This window comes from Panthera tigris, chromosome A2 (assembly GCF_018350195.1).
Source record: "Panthera tigris isolate Pti1 chromosome A2, P.tigris_Pti1_mat1.1, whole genome shotgun sequence".
In the NCBI taxonomy this organism is placed as follows: Eukaryota; Metazoa; Chordata; class Mammalia; order Carnivora; family Felidae; genus Panthera; species Panthera tigris.
In genome coordinates this window covers 86,175,726-86,197,405 of record NC_056661.1, presented here as the reverse complement: position 1 = coordinate 86,197,405, position 21,680 = coordinate 86,175,726, and the positions used below count along the sequence as shown (strand labels likewise).

General features: G+C 35.1%; 1 long non-coding RNA gene across 1 annotated transcript; it reads right to left on the bottom strand.

Annotated features, from left to right (window-relative positions):
- Window positions 1-11,032: 11,032 nt before the first annotated feature.
- Window positions 11,033-20,015, bottom strand: LOC122236435. Its single transcript, XR_006214488.1, has 4 exons — window positions 19,963-20,015; window positions 18,811-18,913; window positions 18,113-18,161; window positions 11,033-11,341 (listed from the first exon to the last, which is right to left on the bottom strand). It is a non-coding gene; the product is annotated as an uncharacterized LOC122236435 (long non-coding RNA).
- Window positions 20,016-21,680: the final 1,665 nt, after the last annotated feature.

Here is a 21,680-nt window from a genome sequence, read left to right as displayed (position 1 = left end):
AATCCTTAAGGCTTCTAACTGGATTAAAGTTCCCAGAGAAAAATACCATATTACCTTTGTAATTTCCAAGATTGAAGTATGTGATTGAGTAGGAAATAATATTAATAATATGATGCAGCATTGTAGTAATAATGTACTTATTATAAGGCCATGGTATAATAACAGCATAATTATAAAGACCAATAAATTTCTTGTCTCATTTTTTTTAAGTTTATTTATTTATTTTGAGAGATACAGAGACAGCATGAGTAGGGGAGGGGCAGAGAGAGAAGGAAAGAAAGAGAAAGAGAATCCCAAGCAGGCTCCGTACTGTCAGGGCAGAGCTCCAGGGGCGGCTTAAACTCTTAAGACTGTGAGATCATGACCTGAGCTGAAACGGAAAGTCAGGGGCTTAACCGACTAAGCCACCCACCCAGGCACCTCTATTTGCCGCACCTGCACTTAAGTGTGATCTGCATTCATAGGGACAGTGACAGAGCAGGGCTCATGATTCCCAGATTAGTGCTTCTCCGGAACCTTTCCAGGGGCCTGGCAGCGCTGTTTCTAAAGCATAGATTATTGAGTCAATCAATCAGTCAACAAGTAAATACATTTGGAAATAAACCTCAGCCTCAAGGTAACAGATTAAATTAAAAAGTGAACTTTCAATAGAACAATGACACCAAAAATTGGGTCAACAAGTTTGAGGGGCCAGTGAAGTGAACCCAACCATCAAGATTTAGAGCTTAAAAGATTTTACGTAAAGCAGGCTATGAGTGAATTGGTTATTTTACGTGATTGGGCTAAATGTTCTTACAACATTCTCATTTTGAAAGAATGAAATCCTGCCATTTGCAACAATGTAGATAGAACTGGAGGGTAATATGCTAAGTGAAGTAAGTCAGTCGGAGAAAGATAGATATCGTATGTTTTTGCTCATAGGTGGAACTTGAGAAACTTAGAGGACCATGGGGTAAGGGAAGTGGGGAAAAACGGTTTCAAACACAGAGAGAGGCAAACCAAAAAAGGCTCTTGAATACGGAGAACAAACTGAGGGTTGATGGGGGGCACAGGAGGGGGGGAATGCGTGATGGGCACTGAGGAGGGCACTTGTTGGGATGGCACCGGGTGTTGTATGTAAGCCATGAATCACAGGAATCTACCCCCAAAACCAAAAGCATACTCTATCCACTGTATGTTAGCTAACATAAAAATGAAAACAAAACAAAACAAAACAAAACAAAAACAAAAACAAAAAAGTCATTTCTACCTTCAAGCGAGCAGTAATATCATCTGGTCCCACACTGGAATGATTGGCACTTGTAATTTCTTTGTGGTTTGAGAAGTGCCTTTGATTCTTTGAGTCTGATAATCTCTGATAAAAAGACAAGGGCTTAATTCTCAAAATCTGCATCTAATGTCTAGTTTCGAACATCTGAGCTATTAATGTGGAGACTGTTAGGTAGCGCGTCACTCATTACATTTGGTTGTTTCCTATGTCACTATTTTAACATATTTTAAATGGTTTATTTAGTATTTCAGTATTTCTAGTGCACCTATAATATCTGTTCTTTTCATACAAATTTAACTGGTATTTCTTGATAAAACAGAGAAAACAGGTTTTAAAATTACTGTTTTCTATACCAAGAAGTGCCACTAGATGTCACCAATCACTAGAAAAACTTAACCTAAATCTGTTTGTAGCCAAAGAAATAGAAATTCTGTAATCTGAGCAATATCGTGGGATAGGGGGTCTTTGTATTTTTCATTGCCTTGACTTTACTTTTAGAACTTGGAAGTTTGTCTATTTATATTCCAAAATTTGATTTTTAAAAATCAATGTTTCCATTTATTTATTTTTTACTCTACTGGTAGCAACTTTATTCATAATTGCTCTAACCTGAAACATTTGTATTAGTTCCTGTGGTAGACATTTGGGTGTACTTTCCAGATCTCATGCACAGTGTCCAGCTATCAGCTCCTTCTGCCTCGGCTGCAGAGAACCACCCATATGGAGTTGAGAGCAACCCACTTCTCTTGACTGAGCAAGGTAGGAGTATAAAGATCTGGCCCTTTTGGACCTATGTGGAACACTAATTTTTTCACATTGAGACAAAAATGACATGCATCATTGCATTAATTTTAGGTGTACAACACAATGATTTTATATGAATAAATAAAAAAATAAGTAAATAAGATCACATAATGAATTTAGTTAACGTCCACCCATTACAACACATAGTAGTATTTTTTTTTTCCCTGAGATAAGAACTTTTAAGGTCTACTCTCCTAGAAACTTTTAAGTGTACAATATAGTATTGTTAACTATAGTCACCACATTGTGCATTATTTCCCTAGGACTTATTTTATAACTGGACATTTGTACCTTTTGACCATTTTTGTTTATTTTGCCCACACCCAACCTCTGCCTCTACTAACCACCAATGTGTTCTCTGTATCTATGACTTTTTTTTTTTTTAAGATTCCACATATAGGTGACATCACATAGTACTGTCTTGCTCTGGCTTATTTCACTTAGTATAATGCCCCCCAAACCCTCCCACATGGCAGGATTTCTTTTGTTTTTATGGATGAATAATATTCCACTGTTGTATATATACTACATTTTCTTTATCTATTCATCTATTGATGGGCATTTAGGTTGTTTCCATGTCTTAGCTATTGTAAATAATGCTGCAGTGAACATGGAGGTGCAGATATCTTTTTGAGATACGGCTTTGTTTCCTTCCAGTAAATACCCAGAAATGGAATTGCTGGATCTATGGTAGTTGTATTTTTCATTTTTTGAGGAATTTCTATACTGTTTTCTCTAGTACCCCACCAGTTTCACCGGTGGTGCACAAATGTGCTTTTTTCTTTCTGTATTCTCATGAACACTTTTTATTTGTTTTATCTTTTTATAATGGCCATTCTAAAAAGTGTGAGATGATATCTCATTGTTGCTTTGATTTGTATTTCCCTGATGATTAATGATGTTGAGCTCTTTTTCATGTACCTGTTGACCATCTTTATGTCTTCTTTGAAAAATGTCTATTGAGATTCTCCGCCCATTTTTCAATCAGGTTTTTTTGTTTTGTTTTTTTTAGTTTTTTTTAACGTTTACTTATCCTGAGAGAGACAGAGACAGTGAGAGGAAGGGCAGGGCAGAGAAAGAGGGAGACAGAGAAGCCCATCACAGGGCTTTAACTCACAAATCCTCAAGATCATCATGTGAGCCAAAACCAAGAGTTGGGCTTTTAACTGACTGAGCCACCCAGGCGCCCATAAATCAGATTGTTTTTATCTGTTGAGTTGTATGATTTTTTTAAATATTTAACCACTTATCAGATCAATTATTTGCAGATATTTTCTCTCATCCCATAGGTTGCTATATTATTGTGTTGATGGTTTCCTTTGCTCTACAGCCTTCTAGTTTGATGTGGTATTACATGTTGATTTCTGCTTTTGTTGCCTTTGCTTTTGGTGTCAAATCCAAAAATCATTACCAAGACCAATGTCAAGGAGTTTGCTCCCATGTTTTCTTCCAGGGTTTTCATGGTTTTAGGTCTTACATTTAAGTATTCAATCCATTTAGGGTGTGTGTGTGTGTGTGTGTGTGTGTGTGTGTGTGTGTGTGTGGTGTAACATTGGGGTCCATTTTCATCTTTTTTGTGTGCCTGTCCAGTTTTCCCAATAGTTTACTGAAGACACTGTCTTTTCTCCATTGTTTATTCTTGCCTCCTTTGTCACAGATTAAATGACCATATACACATGGGTTTATTTCTGGACTCTGAATTCTGTTCTATTGATCTATGTCTCTGTTTTTATGCCAAAACCATTCTGTTTTGATGATTAGAGCTTTGTAATACAGTTTGAACTCAGGTAGCATGATGCCTCCACCTTTGTTCTTCCTTCTTAAGAATGCTTTGGCTATTTGAGTTTTTTGTGGTTTCATGTAAATTTCTGTGAAAATTTCATTAGAATATCACTAGGTATCATATTGAATCTATAGGTTGTTTTTGGTACTATGGTCATTCTAACAATATTAATTCTTCCAAGCCATGATTATAGAATATGTTTCCCATTTGTGTTTTCCTCCATTTCTTTTTAACAATGTCTTACAGTTTTCAGTGCACTTGTGTTTCACCTCATTGGTTAAATTTGTTCCTTAGTATTTTATTCTTTTTGATGCAGTTACAAAAGGGATTTTCTTAATTTCTCTGTTGGATAGTTTGCTATTAGTATATTGAATTTCAACTGATTTTTGTGTATTGATTTTGTATCCTGAAACTTTAATGAATTAATTTATTAGATATAACAGTTTTTTAAGGGACTCTAGGGTTTTCTCTACATAATGTCATGTCATCTTCACATAGAGGCCCTTTGACTTGTTCCTTTCTGATTTGGATGTCTTTTATTTCATCTTCTTGCCTAACTGCTCTGGTTAAAACTTCCAGCACCATGCTGAATAAAAGTGGCAAGAGTAGGCACCCTTGTCTTGTTTCAGATCTTAAAGAAAAAGCTTTAGGTTTCACTGCTGGGTGTGCTATTAGCTGTGGGCTTGTCCTAAATGACCTTTATTATGTTGAGGTATGTTACCTCTATACTCATTTTGTTGGGGGTTTTTATGAATGGATGTTAAATTTTGTTAAATGTGTTTTCTGTATTGAGATGATGATATAATTTTAACCTTGATTTTATTAATGTGGTATGTCACATTGACGGATTTGTGGACATCAAACCATACTTACATCCCTGGAACGAGTCCCACTTGATTGTGGTGTATGATCCTTTTTATGTATGAGTTGGCTGATATTTTGTTGAGAATTTTTGCATCTATGTTCATCAGGGATATTGGCCTGTGATTTTCTTCTGTAGATTCCTTGGCTGGTTTTGGTACCACGGTAATGCTGGCCTTGTAGGTTGAATTTGGAAGTATTCCACCCACTTCTATTTTTTGCAAGATTTTGAGAAGGATTGGTGCTAATTCTTTAAATGTTTAATAGAATTTACCAGGAAAGCCATTTGGTTATAGACTTATGTTTGTTAGGAGATTTTTTATTACTGATCCAATTTTCTTACTAGTAATTGGTCTATTCAGATTTTCTTTTTAATTCATGATTCAGTCCTGGTAGGTTGCACGTATCTAGCAATTCATTTTTTTTTTTTCAGATTGTCCAATTTGTTGGTGTATGATTGTTCATTGTGGTCCCATGATCCTTTGTAATTCTGTGGTACCAGTTGTAACATTGCTTTCATTTTTTGTTTTATTTGAATCTTCTCTCTTCTTTCCAGGGTGAGACTGACTAAAGATTTGCCTATTTCATTTATCTTTTCAGATAATGAGCTCTTAGTTTCATTTATCTTTTCCATTTTCTTTTTAGTCTGTACTTCATTTATTTCCACTCTGACTTTGTTATTTCCTGCCTCTACTGATGGTAGGTTTTCTTTTTCGTTTCTTTTTTTCATTTTTTCATTTTTTTTTAAATTTGAGTGTAATTAACACACAATATTACAACGGTTTCAGACGTACAGCTTAGTGATTTGACAAATTTGTACATTACTCTATGTTCACCACAAATGTAGCTACCACCTGTCCGGTTCCATCACTATTACAATATCATTGACCATATTCCCTATGCTGTGCCTTTCTTCTTGTGACTGACTCATTCCATAATTGGAAGCCTTTATCTCTCCCCTTTTCACCCATTTTTCCCAGCCCCCCACTTTCTTCTCCTCTGTAATCATCAGTTTGTTCTATTTATAGATGTGATTCTGCTTTTTGTTTGTTTCTACATATGCTTTTTCTGTTCCATGGTGTGCCATTTGTTTATTGATAGGCACTTAGGTTGCTTCCATATCTTGGCTATTGTAAATAATACTGTAATAGACATAGGGGTGCACATATCTTTTCAAATTAGTGTTTTTGTTTTCTTTGGGTAAGCACTCTATGATGGAATTATTGGATAATATAGTATTTCTCTTTTTAATTTTTTGAGGACTGTCCATGCTCTTTTCTATAGTTACTGTACCAATTTACATTTCCATCAACCGTGCACAAAAATTCCCTTTTCTCTACATCCTTGCCAACTCATTTTTTATTGTCTTTTTGAATTTAGCCATTCAAAATGATGTAAGGTGATTCCCAGTTGTGGTTTTAATTTGAATTTCCCTGATGATTAGTGATGCTGAGTATCTTTTCATGTGTATGTTGGCTACCTATACGTCTTCTGTGGAAAATGTCTATTCAGGCGCTCCAGCCATGTTTTAATCATATTGTTTTGTTTTGCTTTGTTTTTGGTGTTGACTTGTATAAGTTCTTTACATATTTTGGATATGATTCCCTTATCAAATATATCATTTGCAAATATCTTCTCCCATTTACTAGCTTTTCTTTTTGTTTTGTTGCTGGTTCCCTTCATTGTGTAAAAGCTTTTTACTTTGGTGTAGTCCCAATAGTTTATTTTTGCTTTGCTTTTCCTTGCCTGAAGAGACAGAACTAGAAAAATGATGCTACATCAACATCAGAGCAATTACTGCCTATGTTCTTTTCTAGGATTTTTATGGTTTCAGGTCTCACATGTAGGTATTTAATCCAAATTGAGTTTATTTTTGTGTATGGTGCTAGAAAGTGGTCCAGTTTTATTCTTTTATGTGTAACTGTCCAGTTTCCCAGCACCATTTATAACAAAGACTATCTTTTCCCCATTGTATGTTCTTGCCTCCTTTGTGGTAGATTAATTGGTTATAAGGGCATGGGTTTATTTCTGGGCTCTCTATTGTGTTCCACTGATACATGTGTCTATTTTTGTGCTGGTACCATACTGTTTTGATTCCTATAGCTTTGTGGTATACCTTAAAATATGGGATTGTGATACCTCCTGCTTTGTTCTTATTTCTCAGGGTTGCTTTGGTTATTCAGGGTCTTTTGTGGTTACACTCAAATTTTAGGGTTATTCATTCTAGTTTTGTGTAACATGGACTTCTTTTTTGTTGTTGTTCCTTGAAGTGTAATATTAAGTTGTTTATTTTAGATTTTCTTTTTTCTTAATGTAGATATTTAGTGTTCTGAACTCTCCCCTCAGAACTGCTTTGTTGCTTCCAATAAATTTTGGAATTTTGTATTTCTTTTTTTATTTGTGTTGAGATGTTTTTATTTCTCTTTTTTATTCACTGACCCATTGGTTGTTCAGTAGCATGTTATTTAATTCCCACATATGTATGAATTTTCAGTGTTTTTCCTGTAATTGACTTCTAGTTTTATACCATTGTGGTTGAAAAAGATGCTTCATATCACTTCAAACTTTTTTAATTTTTTAAGACTTTTCTTTGTGGTCTAACATATGATTTCTCCTGGAGAATGTTCCATGTGTACATGAGATATATATTTTGTTGCTTTTAGATGCAGTGCTCTGTAAATGTGTTAAATAACTCTGGTCTGACATTTCATTTAAGTGCAAAATTTTCTTATTTTCTGTGTGTATGATCTATCAATTGATGAACATGGGGTCCTTTACTAATATTGTTTTGCTGTATATTTACTCTTTTTCATTTTGTTAATACTTGTTTTATATATTTAGGTTCTCCTGAGTTGGGTTACAAATATTTGTAAATGCTATATCCTCTTATTGTACTGACCCCTTTATCATTATATAATGACCTTCTTTGTTTCTTACTAGAGTCTTTGTCTTAAGTCTATTTGTCTTACATAAGTATACTACCTCAGATTTCTTTTGGTTTCCATTTGCATGGAATATCTTTTCTATTCTTCACTTTGTCTGCATGTGTCCTTCAAGCTGAACTAAGTCTCTTGTAAACTATATATAGTTGGGTCTTGTCCATTTGTCTTTTATCTGAATGAGATCCGTTTATCATGAAATAATACACATAATAATAAATGCCATTTACCACTAACATTATTATGGGAGTAATAAACAATCAAAATATTTCCCATATTTCTTTGGCTATTGGTATTCATGGAAGTGATTTTTGAAAAAGAGAAATTTGATCTAATAAGTCTTAGTTAACTCTAGAATGAAACAAGTAAAGAAATTGCTTTTCTTCTTTCTTTCTTTCTTTCTTTCTTTCTTTCTTTCTTTCTTTCTTTCTAGACTGAGTATGAGCAGGGGAGGAGCAGAGAGGGAGAGAGGAATTTTAAGAAAGTTTCACACTTAGGATACAGCCTGACATGGGGCTCGATCTTATGATCCTGGGATCATGACCTGAGCTGAAGTCAAGAGTCAGACACTTAGCCAACTGAGCTACCCAGGCACCCCAGAAATCTCTTTTCTGACTCCATCTGGTCTTCTCTGACCACACTGGCTTTGTCATTCTCTAACATGCTAAGAACACTCTTCTGGAACCTTTGTTCTGGCTATTTCTTCCTATAGAAAAGTTCTCTGAGAAGTGATTTGGCACCTTCTACCTTCTCACCGAAGCCTGACAATTCTAATACAGCAACACCTTTGCCACCATTCTTCATTTCTCTCACCTTTCTCTACTTTTTGCTTTTAACATAGTAACTAGGATTCCCTTCTTCACCAAACTCTAGACAAGGTCCAGTGAGCTCCTTTTCAATTAGGCCATATCTCCTTGGATCTTATCCTTAGGAGCCTACTTTTAGCAAGAATCTTTCTAAGACAATGTCTCAAGAATCTTCTACCCTCAATAACTGATCACCCTCCATGTCTGATCAAATTCTTCATCCCATACCATCCCCCAGGTTAGGTATCTGATCGCCCTAGCCTGGCTTCATCAAGAATCCTATCAAGTTGGTTTAACCAGAAATCCCCTTTTACTCCTATGTTTCCTCTTAGTAATTTTCCATCCACTGACCCCTCTACCCCACAGCTTGGCTATAAATTCCCACCTTCCTTGTTGTATTCAGTATTGAACACAACTCTGTACTGGTCTCTTTTCTTCTCCCCCTATTGCAATAGTTTCTGAATAAAATATTTTTTTTTTTCTTAACCACTTTAACTTCTCCTAGGCTCTAATTTTCTTTGATAATAGTACTTATCACCTTCTATGAAACCAAATAATTTAATTGCTATATGTATTATTTACTGTCTGGCTGCATCTTTTAGAGTGTGAGCTTCACAAGACAGAGATTTTTTTTCTCACTGATAGATTACCAGCACCTAAAAAAGTAATTGGCATGTAAAAGGAACTGTATCATATCTGTTGAATTAATTAGACTCAAATTCAATCAACAACTATTGTGTACCTATTATGATGTACCTAGCCCTTATTCAGAAGGGAAAAAAATAGGAAGTTATTTTCTTCCATGAATTAAAGAAGAATGAATTACTTCAAATTCATGACTTGTATATCTATTCCTGACACCTGATGTGCCTTAAATCAGTGGTCAGTCTACATCTCCAGTCATTATGATAGTTTGTATTATACCTGTAATGTACATATGTAGTTCATACTTTATATACTTGCACTTCTTTCTTGGCAAGACTAAGGGAAGAAACTGCCTTTCTTTACTTAGCCAGAAAATTGAATAGAAAAAATTCATAGGAGATGCAGTTAGGAACTTGGTGAAACTGAAAGCTGCAAGAATAAAAAAAAAAAAAAAAAAAAGAGCCCCTGTCTTGAATTAAGACCATACGGATTTGCTATTAAAAAGATGTAAATCTTACATATTATTACAAGGTAATGCCTTTCCAAAGATTTTTTATTCTTACCTAGGATTATGTAATAGGAGATTTTAATTAGTAGGAAAGGTCCCACATTAGCAAATATGTTATTATTCCCATTATTGGAAAAATTTAAGTATAATCCTAGGGCAGAGCATGAGAGTCTGTTAAACAGGAAAATTCTAAAATGCTGCCCCTAGGACTGATTTTTAATAGCATTACTCAGACAAGCTAGAACATGCATGCTATGCCCAGTTTGGAGTATACTCCTAACTCAGGCCTGAGACTAAGATCCTGCCAAAAAAAGAACATGTTAAGAACTTTTCCTTTGTTTATTGTCCTGCTACATTTTTATAGATCCCTATGATGCAAAAAGAATGAGAGAAGCTGGAAATGAAGTAAATAGAATTGAATATGGGGTAACTAGGTTTAGGCCCATCCTTCTTGACAACAGAACAGAAAGCGAAATTTGAACTAAACTATGCTATTAAGCAGTCCACTACCTAAAAGTAGCAACAAAGACCATGATATAATGATATGAAAATTGAAACCTGTCAAATTCCCTGCCCCCGTGCTAAGCAATATTGAGACAAACACATATATTCACATGCCTGTGTTAAACAAATAAGAGTAAGGAAACATGACTTAGCTATTTGATCCAGGAAATATTTGCTTCTAAAAATAACAGTGAATAAATTAAAATAGCCGAATCATCAAAATATTTGTTCATCAAGGCTCACTTCAAAATCATTATTTTGTTGTATCAACTAATCAATCCATAATAATTTTACCATTAACTCACCTCAGTCCCAACCGGTTCTTCACCTTGCAGGACCCACTTTAAAATCATCTAGCCAAGGCCTTAAAACCTTACAAATATCCTCCCCTAAATTCTTCATTTTAAGATACAACTAAGACTGCCAAGTGAAGTTCTGCAATAGGGGTGATACACTTAGTTTTGCTTGATCAATCAGGGCCTCTGTTGGTCTTTTTGGAGGACAGTGTTCAACACATACTACAGAACAACAGATACAGCAGTTCAACAGAACTAACCTCAGTGTTAAAAGACAGGAAACAAGTGTCAATGTCCAGTGGCCTAAAACCACTACAAATAAATTAAGGTTGAATGAAATTGGGGAATGGGGTGCAGTAATCACTGGAACAAACAATGCACATCGTGGGGATTCATGGATATGATTCAGAAAGAGTGTGTTACAAATGCATCATAAAATTTGGGCTTTTATTAGGTGATTTGGGGACAGCTGGAAGGAAGCTTTGGACTGTTTGTGGATTGGATGTTGTCAGGAATTGGGGGCAATTCTAGAATTGGCTACTTCTTTAGCTATCTATTGCTGCATGAAAAATTACTTCAGACTTAGAAGCTTAAAACAGTACACAATTTATTTCACAGTTCTTTGGGTCAGGACTCTAGACATAGGTGAGATGAATTCTCTTCTTTTGATCTTCTCACAGGGCTGCAATCAAGGTGCTACCTGGGGCTGTGGTCTCATCTCAAGGCTCACTAGGGGAAGGATTCATTTCCATGTTCCTGTGCATGTTGGCAGAATTCAGTTGTTTTATGAGTTGTCATACTGAGACCCTTGGCTCCTTGCTGGCTGTCAGCTGGAGGCCACCTTCAGTTCCTCACTACATGGGCTTCTCCATATGGCACCTTACTTCATTGAAGTCAGCAAGGGACAGCTAGTCAATAAAGTCCACTGGCAAGATGAGAATTATAATCTTATGTAATATAATCATTGAATTAAGATCTTATCATCTTAGCCATATTCTACGAGTTAAAACCAAATCAGGGACTCTGCTTACATTCAAGGGACAGGGATTACACAAAGGTGTGACAACTGGGCCATCTTAGAGTTGGTCTGCTACAGGCATCTTAAGGAATCTTATCTAGGACAAGGGAAGAATGGCTAAAGCTATGATTAGTAAAGAGGCAGTGCTTACTCAAGTTAGCCAGGATAGGAGGATTTTGGCCATTTTTCTGCTTTGGATAATATTTGCATTTTTATCTGTTTAGACATTAATATGGAGTGGTCTTATTTTGGTCTGCATCCATCATAGTCACATATGTTGGTGACATCTGTTGTATTGTCTGATATTGGTGTCCTATAAAATTATTTATGGTCAACAGGAGAGTGCCAAGACACCAGGTCAGGAGCTACCAAGACCAAGGTTTAACTGATGGTTCGAGAGCAGTTCCTAGCTATCAGGGGCTGCTTCTCTCTTCCTTGTAAGAAATAAATTAGGATATGTAATAGATCGTTTTCTAGGTAAGCAAGATTAATGATTCAAATCACATCTTCACTCAAAATGGATTTGAAAATGGTCTCTTAGGGGATGCTGGGTGGCTCAGTTGGTTAAGCATCCAACTCTTGATTTCAGCTCAGTCACGATCTCATGGTTTGTGAGATGGAGCCCCACGTCGGGGTCTGTGCTGACAGTATGGAGCCTGCTTGGGATTTGTCCCCCTCTCTGTCTCTCTCTGGCCCTCCCCTGCTCATGCTCCCATGCGTGGTCTCTTTCTCTCTCTCAAAATAAATAAATAAACTTTAAAAAAAAAAGAAAGAAAATGGCCCCTTAGAATTCTGTTGTATAAAATGTACAGATTATTATGCACAGTTTTATATAAGCTACCATTCCAAACGAATATACTTTTATTCAATAATGTGAATATACGCCTTTTAAAATTATTTTTTCTTTGGTTTTCTAAAGACCTAGGCTAGAAGATAATGAGAAATATTTGAAACAAAATAACTGTACATTGTTAATTGTCAGGTTTCAGCTGCCCAAAATTGGCATAGCAAGAATTTCAACAATGCTTTTTTTTCCTATCTTAGAAAAAGGACATAAAAAGCATTATGAATTTTAAAATAATAGAAAGTGTGGTGATACAATATAATCAAACAAAAATTTAATGGTTGCAATGGTGATTCCAAGGTTTGTGGCTGAAGAAGAAATTGCAAAGTGGGCTTAAGCACCTCCCTTCCATGTACAGGCAAATCAAATGATAAAATTGTGTGGGTCTGTCACTGAGAACAATGATATAATTGAATAAGTATCCCTCTGGAACCTACAATCATAACATCAAACTGCAGTAGCTGTTGCTGTAGGGAAACTATGACAACAGAAGGTAATAATAAATAGTACCAGGACTAGTACTTTCTGAAAATGGCAGGTAATTCATGGTCAAGATGTCAAAAATTATTCCCAATTGATTGTCTTTCCCAAAGTATTTGAATCATTCCTGCAGATACTAAAGTTGTGTCTTTGTTTTTTGACTATTTGATTTGCTCTAGAGTTTCTGAGTCAGATATATCTTTCTATCAAAAAAAAAAAATCAGCTTCCCACCCCTGCATATGCTCATTTATCAGATTAATTCTTTCCTACCGTTCTTTGTCTCATATGCTACACACAATAGTCATTCAAAAATCGAAGGCACAGTCCTCACTTACTATTCTGTTTCCTGTTTCTCTTCCTGAAAGAATCTTCACTGCCTGATTTTTTTGTTTTTCACGTCTCAGGAAAAATATTCTTAGCATCCTAGCATCTCCCTTGAAAACATCTCTGCTCCCGTCCCACAGTCTGCAATAGGTGCTGTTCTGCTGTAATTTGACAGTAACTTGCTCCTGCCTATGTCAAAGTACTTACCATGTTTATTCACTGAATTCCTGACCTCCCTTTCCCTCTGCTAAGTATGTAAAACTTGTAAATGGAGGGTTTGGTCTATTTTCTTTCTCTTTTTTCATGGAGCATTGTCAGGCCCAGCCAGAGAATATCTGATTGCTAGGAATATGTGCCCTTTGTGTGACTTGCTGTTGTATGATTGGTTTGGAGGACATATAACTTGATAAGGATAGTCACTAACAGGTAGACCAAAATGATGCTTGTCCTACAGTAAAACAGTTTTATTGCCCTGTAGGACATTAACTACATTTCTATCTAATTAGCCATCTTGTTCAAGTATTCATTCTTTCCAACTCTCTTTGAATCATCCTTGTTGGTTCTATCATTAATTCATGAATTAAAGATTTGATATCTATTCAATTTATGTTTATATACAAGTTATGTATTTAACTTCTTGAAAGTTCTACTTTGACACCACTAGTCTCTTAGAGTTTCTGCCTTTCAACCCGACATTCAGTGTTTGGAATAGAGCAGGTGCTCAGGAAACATTTATTGAGTGTTTGAAGTGAATATTGCAGAAAAAGAAACTGGACTTGTGATGAGAACTTGTTTAAATTCATGTGATTTCTGGTGTAGTAGTGAAATTGGATTGAAAACCTCATTTTTTTTTAAATTTTTAGTCCAAGGATATTTCTAATGGAACATGACAGCTTGAACACCATATATAGGACTTAGATATTCAAATACTATGGTTACCACATACTTGGAACAAAATATTCTGTTACCTGAAATAAAACTGAAAAATGGTATAGCTGCTTTAAACTTTATTATAATATTCAATCACCTTTATGAATGTCAAAATTATGTATAACGATAATGTAAAGTAGATAGTTAACAACATAATATCACCCATTACATACTTAGGGAACAGTTTTATTACTATACTACTCACATATTAAAATTTCAATAAGAAAATGTAATAAATATGAGTTATTTTTAGAAAAATGAACACAGCAGGTCATAATAGTGCCATATTTTTTTCACTTTTTATGAATCATAATATTTATATTACAGTTTCAAAAATGTGCATCTGTAGAACAAGAGAGAACATCACACAACCTAGCATAAACTTACACTCTTTCAGAAGATAAATTCTAAAAATCTGGCCAAAATAATGCCCTCATTTTATGAAAAATCAGACAAGAGAGGAACAGGGAGAGAGAGAGAGCGAGAGAGAGAGAAACCAAACAGCTGTCCACTTTTTAGGAAAGTGACTTTTGATTGAAATCATTTAGAATGTCTTAAATAAACATACATGCCATCATAATCACAAAAAATTTTATATACTTGTCTACTACAAAATGAGATACAAGGGAATAATACTTTGTGTAAATACATATAAATGTCATACCAAGTAATCTTCCTAAAATCTCCTCTCATAAGGATATTTAAAATTAAACATATCAAAATTAAATATAATCAATAATAATATAAATAATAATCAGATATATCTTTCTGATTCAACTTAAATATATGACAGTTTCCTCTGTAAGTTCTTTACAGGGCCCTTGGAGGGAGGTGACATTAGACATAGCATTGCTTCTGCCTTCAAGAAGATTGCATTTTCCTGAGGAAAAAAAAAATATATAAAGAAAAAACTAAGAAAAACAAAGTGATATAAAGGCCTCAAAAAGGGGGATAATACTTTCCCATGGATATAATTACGACAAAAAAGGCAATATGTGAACTGACCCTGAAACTGTGTTTATCAATTAACTCCACAAACTTTTAATGAGTTTCTATGTCCTTCAGGTAAAATGTGGAGGTGAAAGACATTGCTCTTGGTTTCAAGAAGCATACAATCTAATGTCAGAGACAAAAAATAGCAAACGGAAGCATACAGTTCTGATGGAGCTGTTGGCAGGAGTCCCTGGGCACACAAGAAAGCAGTCAATTCAACTTGAGTTAGAGGGATGATGAGTAAAAGGAAGGATTTAAAAGCACAGAAGTGGAGGGTAAACTCAAGAATTGAAAATGACTAGAAAATGTTGACATGAGAAAAGGGTCGTGATATAAATGAAAAAAGAGACAGAATGCAAAACGATGAGTTTCATGTCGCCAGTGTTAGACCCACACATATTTATACAGAGGGAAGAGGGAAGAGGGAAAGCCATCATGGAAAAGAAGCTGAAATGTGAACAGTGGTGCTGTGTAGGTAATAAGATTATAGATGATTTTCATTTCCTTGCTTACACTTTTTATGTTCAAATCTGTTACAACATATCTTTAATGGAGAAAAGATGATAGAGGCCATTTTGAAAAGTGGCCATGGGTCTCTCGAGTGCCATTTTCTATTGTGTACCATAGTAAAGGCTAGGTGAAAACATCTGCTAGGAATGTGGCAGTGCTTAGATTGGCCTGCAGCAGACCTTACCTTCCCAAATTAGCAATTCTGTACTAATCTCTGAGCTCCCAAGTGCTCACTGGCTGCATTCTGGGATGCTTTCTAGACATTCACTAGGAGTTGTACATTGGTTTTCTTATAGCTTTTAAGTGAAGTTTTAATGAGTCTTAATGTCGAAATGATAAGGGAGTAGGATTTCTGTCAAAAACTATCCAGGAGTAATAGAATTGGCAACTCAGTCCTCTGAAAATTACTGGCAAATCTGGGGATAACAGGAAAAATTCTCTGAGAATCTAAATTGAAAGTATAAAGGCCTTACCCTTAAAACTAAAATAATCTATCATTCACTTTCATAACTTAGAAGTTCATGGGCTTGTAAACTGGCCTAAAACTGTGGGAGAACTTCAAGCCCCAGCTTTCCTAAATGTAAGAGATCAGCAAACCAAAATCATACAAATTTTAAGAAATGTTTGGCAATATTGTATTCTTGAAACATTAATTTTTAATGATTTGGAAAACTCTTTTATATGGGTCATTTCCTGACAATGTTAGAAAAATAAAATTATTGTATACCCAATGATAATATAAAACCATAGCATTCTTCTTATTAATTCTGGTGTTTATATTTGACATCTATTTTATTTGTTGTTTTCATTGGGGACTGGAAAATAGTTTTTAGAAAACAAGAGCTTTTAAACTTGAAGTAATTTGAGATAGTCTATACTAGACTATTTTAGGCTTCAACTATACCTTCCTTTAACATTTTCATCATACATTGGTGCCTGGGTGGCTCAGTCAGTTGAGCATCCAACTTAAGCTCAGGTCATGATCTCGAGGCTTGTGAGTTCGAGCCCCACGTCGAGCTCTCTGCTGTCAGCTCAGAGACTGCTTCAGATCCTCTGTCCCCCCCCTCTCTGCACCTCCCCTGCTCATGCTTCGTCTCTCTCTGAAAAATAAAATAAACACTTAATTTTTTTTTTTTCATCATAGATGTATTGGGAGCGAATTCTGTTATTTCTGCAGCTCTTCTGAACAAAAGGCATTGACAGTTTTGTTCAAGGATGTGTGCAAAACTGCTCCAAAACAGGGACGAGACTGCTTTACATCACAGGATAATAAATCTAAAGTCTCCATTCCTGGAAACATTTCATGGTATGAAAGATAATGTCTCTTTCTAGAAAGCAGGAGGGGTAGATCTTCCATCAACTCTTAAGCAAGACCAAGATCTCCTTAGTCTCAAGGTTATTCAGCTGTGACACAGATCTGCCATGTGCAAGTAGCTATCTTGACCCACCTTCACGGTACCACTATGGGACTTGAAGTATATGCTGTCTTCTGTGCCTCAAGTAATAAACAATCTAAAGCTATCTGGCCTTTTTTTATCCTTACCAACACAATATATGGAAGTGTAACAAACTTACCATTCGCTGCTCTATGGGAATAGTTTGGCAGTTTAACAGATTACAATTTGGGATTGTAAGAAAATATGATGGGGGGGGCGTAATTTTTTTTTCAGTTTATTTTATTTTTTTTAAAAAGACAGAGACAGTGTGAATAAGGGAAGGGCAGAGAGAGGGATACAGAGGATCCTAAGCAGGCTTCATCCTGTCAGTGCAGAGCCTGACGTGGGGCTCAAACCCATGAAACCATGAGATCATGACCTGAGCCAAAACCAAGAGCCAGGCACTTAACAGACTGAGCCACCCAGCTGCCCCTTGGGAGACATAATTTATATTCCATGAATGTAAATTAATAGTCTATATTTGTTTTAACAAGCTCCAGAAGTGTTCTATTTAAATACACATTATCCTTAACTTGCCAAACATTTGTTGTAATATTATAACCTCCTAAAATATCTTTGGAGTTACCACTTTTGGAATTATCTTCAACATGTATTTTTAAAGTTTAAATATTATGATCATATTATATTTCCCTTAAAAACAATATTATTCACCTTGATTTCACATTTTATTAACCAGATTTGTCTTTGAATGGCTTTAAGCTTCTGATGTTTTCATAGGAGATTTTTTTAATAAAAAGAATTTCATTTCAAGCTAAAGTATATTCTAAACAAGATATTCTTAAAATATTATATAATGTTTAATTCATATATAGATAAAGAAGAAATGGGAGGAGGAGGAGGAGGAGGAGGAGGAGGAGGAGGAGGAGGAGGGGGAGGAGAAGGAACCTAAGGCTGCAGAACAGTCCAGTTTCTAAGATGGTTTATGCAAATTTCAGGTGTCTTTTATTTAGTTCGCCATTTTGCGTTAATTTTAATTCACTAATTCCATTTAAGAAATATTCTTAAAAACTATATATTCTCCATCAGGTTCATCAACCTTAAATACAATTTTACACTAAAGTAAACATTATAAAAATACATTTAAGAAACATATAAAATGTTAAATATCTATTTCCTTTCATTTTAACCTCCTCACTCACCTTTTGTGTAGTGAATCTGCAGAAATAGAAGTAAAGTTGCCTGGAGACCCTACTTGGGAAAAAGGTGAATTGGATCACTGACCTTTTAAGAGGGTCCCCAGACTAATCCCATCCAAGTGCAGTGGTATCATGTACCCTCATGGCAATTGAGAACAGCCAAGAATTTCAACCCATGATTCTGGTTCACTAATCTGACCCTATAGTGTGTCCTCCCAAATTTTTCTTTATCTCTTCCTTTTTTATGAAGTTCCTCTTAATCTTCTTCCCCTTAGATTAAATCCCCAAGGATACCACTTTTCCTCTAGCCCTCTTAAAAGAAGACTTAATTGTTTGCCTGTTTCTCTGACATCCAATCATCAAGAAGACAGGAGATGGGAGTATGCATATGCTTTATTCTGACGCAACCACTTTCGAACAAAATTTTCTTCTTTCCCCCATCAAAAATCTCTCCTCCTCTGAAGCTGATATCATTCAAGTACATCATCTTTATGCCTTCTTAATTTTGCCATCTTCCAACATGCTAGTCATTCTCCCTCATTAATAAAAGACTCCTAAGAGGTTGTCTTTCATTTTAATCCTGCTTCTGTCCTAATTTTCCAAGACCTCAGCTCTCACAAGAATGACAAAACCAGTACTCCACCCTCTTCATTCCTTTACTTATTTGTCCTCTCTCTCCAAAACATTTCCTTCCATCTCACCTGTATGCTCTTTTCCCATGGTCATGCCTTTTTTCTGATGATACCAGCCGGAAGAAAGGAGCTAAGCAGCTAGCCTGTGGTCCATTTCTCTCCCTTTACTGGACTTAGGGAGGAAACGTTATCAGCAAAGAAAGATCCCAGATGATTTTTGTCTAATCTCAATGTAAATATGCTAATTGACTCTCCAGAGATCAAAGCACTGGTACATTCTAGGAGGAAAACCCTTGTCTATTGGAAGACTTTTATTAGGACAAGCCTAAATCTATGAGTTTATCCAGGAAAGCTTCCTAGAGAATGCCATGTGAGCTATATAACTCTGCAATTACAAAATGGATGTATTTCATAACTTGAAATTCTCCCCATTGTGTTAGATAACCAGCACAGCTGGCTCAGAGACTTTATCTATTACTCTGGGCCAGAAGGCAGGTCCAATGCACAGAGGAAGATGCTGATGAGCCATACTCTGGATCTTTTCCTATGCTTCTTGATTATTTATATGAAGTTTAATAGTAAGATCTATAATTTTGATGAATCTTGTTTGACAAATCAATTCTTTGTGTTTGTTCCACCAGCAACAACACCATTTCTAAATTTCACACATTTTTTTCCCCTAACACCCCCTATCCTGTGAGCAAAATTCTGGAGGCAGATGAGATTAAACGAGTAAAATAATTTATGAAACCATAGCACATCGTATTGTATCATTAATGAAAATCCATTTTTAAATTCTCTCTAGATAAATCCATCTAGTCCTGTGACTTTCAATATCATCTATATGTTAATGAGTCACAAACTTAAAATATTTAGTCCAGACTCATTCCCTCAACTCCATACATTTACTTGACATCTCAGAGTGCTTAATTGACATCTCAAATCCAGTAAGTGCTAATAAACTTGATTTTTTTAATGCCTTCTGCTTATTTTTTATCTTAAGAAATGAGGCCATCAGTTAATGAGTGGTTCAAGCTGCAAATAAGGAAGCCATTCTTATTTTGTGTCTTTTTCTCAATCTTCCTCTCCCATAGCTAATTTATCACCAATTCATGTTGATTCAACAGCTAAAAATAGACCTGGAATCCATTTGATGGATTTCATCTTAATTGGCACTGACCTAATATAAACAACCATCATATATTTATCAGACCAATTTACAATAATTCCAGGCCAATCTGCTTCCACTTCCACATCCTTATAGTTCATTCTCCACACAGCACCCAGAGTAAACCCTTAAATTCTGATCATGACCCTTCTCCTACCTAGAACAGTGGCTTTTGAACATTCTAGAATAAAACCAAACTTCCTTATTATGATTTACAACAATGTGTGTGCCTTGGCTCCTGCCTTCCCCTCAGATCTTTTCCTATAAACAATTTCTCCTTATAATACCTGGTTAAATGAGCCTACTTTTTCTTCCTCAAGCTAGCTAAATACATTATGATCTTCACTCAAGCTCTTTATATAGTTGACTTTTCTTTCATTTGGCCTCTGGTCAAATGGTTTCTCTTTAGAAAAGCTTTCCCTTCACTAAAGCACTTCTCCCACTAGATATCTTCCACAGCATCCTTGGACAATTTATTTAAATCATCTTTATTTACTATTTTACCTGGTTATTGTTTCTTCACTTCTTACTGGTTATAAACTTCTTGAGTTTATCTATTTTAGCTGTCTTATTCATTAATCTATCTCCACAGTGTAGCACATATTAAGCATTCAATAAAGGTTAGATATTATCATGGCTTTTTTAAAACTATTAATTGCTTAGAATGTTGTGGGTGCATTAGATATGTTACCTCATTCACTATTCACAACAAACTTATGAAAAACAGGCATTTTTTACACTATACACAAAACATATATATATGCACACACATACACATGCATGTGTTTATACATTCATATCTCTATACATCTATATAATTAAATCTGTATCTATACACATACACAGATATAGATAGAATTTTTGTGATGGGGAGCTGAATTTTTTCCAGGGTTATGTTCACTAATAAGTAATGATGCAGTGGAACCAGGATTCAAACCACAAGAGTCCCTGGCCAAATTACCTCTGTTAAAATTCATTTTATAATGGTCAGTTTTCTATCACTTAGGGTATGAAATTAAAACAATACTTGATAGACTCTGGTAATCAAAAAAATATTAGTATTAGATCAATTATATTTTGAGATATAAAAAAATGCTATTAAAAACTAACCCTTTGAGTTATTCATAGTATTTATGCTAGGAGTAAAAGTTGGAATCAAGGGAAATAGAGAATATCCAGCAACTCTCTGATGCATGCATTTTCTTTTATTGGATTTCTACCCCAGAGGTTTCACAGAAACATGAAACTTTTACTCAAATTAGGAATTATTATTTTAAAGGAAAATCTTACATCATGAAAGATTCATAAAACTACCATACATATTAATGTCCTATTTGGGAGATTATTATTACCTTTAACACATTAGGTAAAGATTACTTTTTTAATGGAGAATTTGGGACAAGTTAGATTTGAATTATAACAATGATATTTAGCTATGAGATGCTCTTGAATATTCTTAAAATATTTTTATCTTCCTGTCAATGTCTTGAATAATATTCTATGATAATGTTTGCTCACAAATTCTATAATGTGTGCTCTGTGAGAATGGCAAAACAAACAAACAAAAAATAACAGTGTCAATAAAAGTATTATATATTTGATGAATATGTATTGAACTCAAACTCATATTCCAAAGTTCATGCTAGATATTTATTTCATAAACAAAAGGTTAAAAGAAAATTATGTTTAGAATATGAGCAAGAAAATTGACCAAGAGGGTGGCAAAATTTGAATGCGTATTATTTCAGCTATAGTATCAAAGAATATTTAA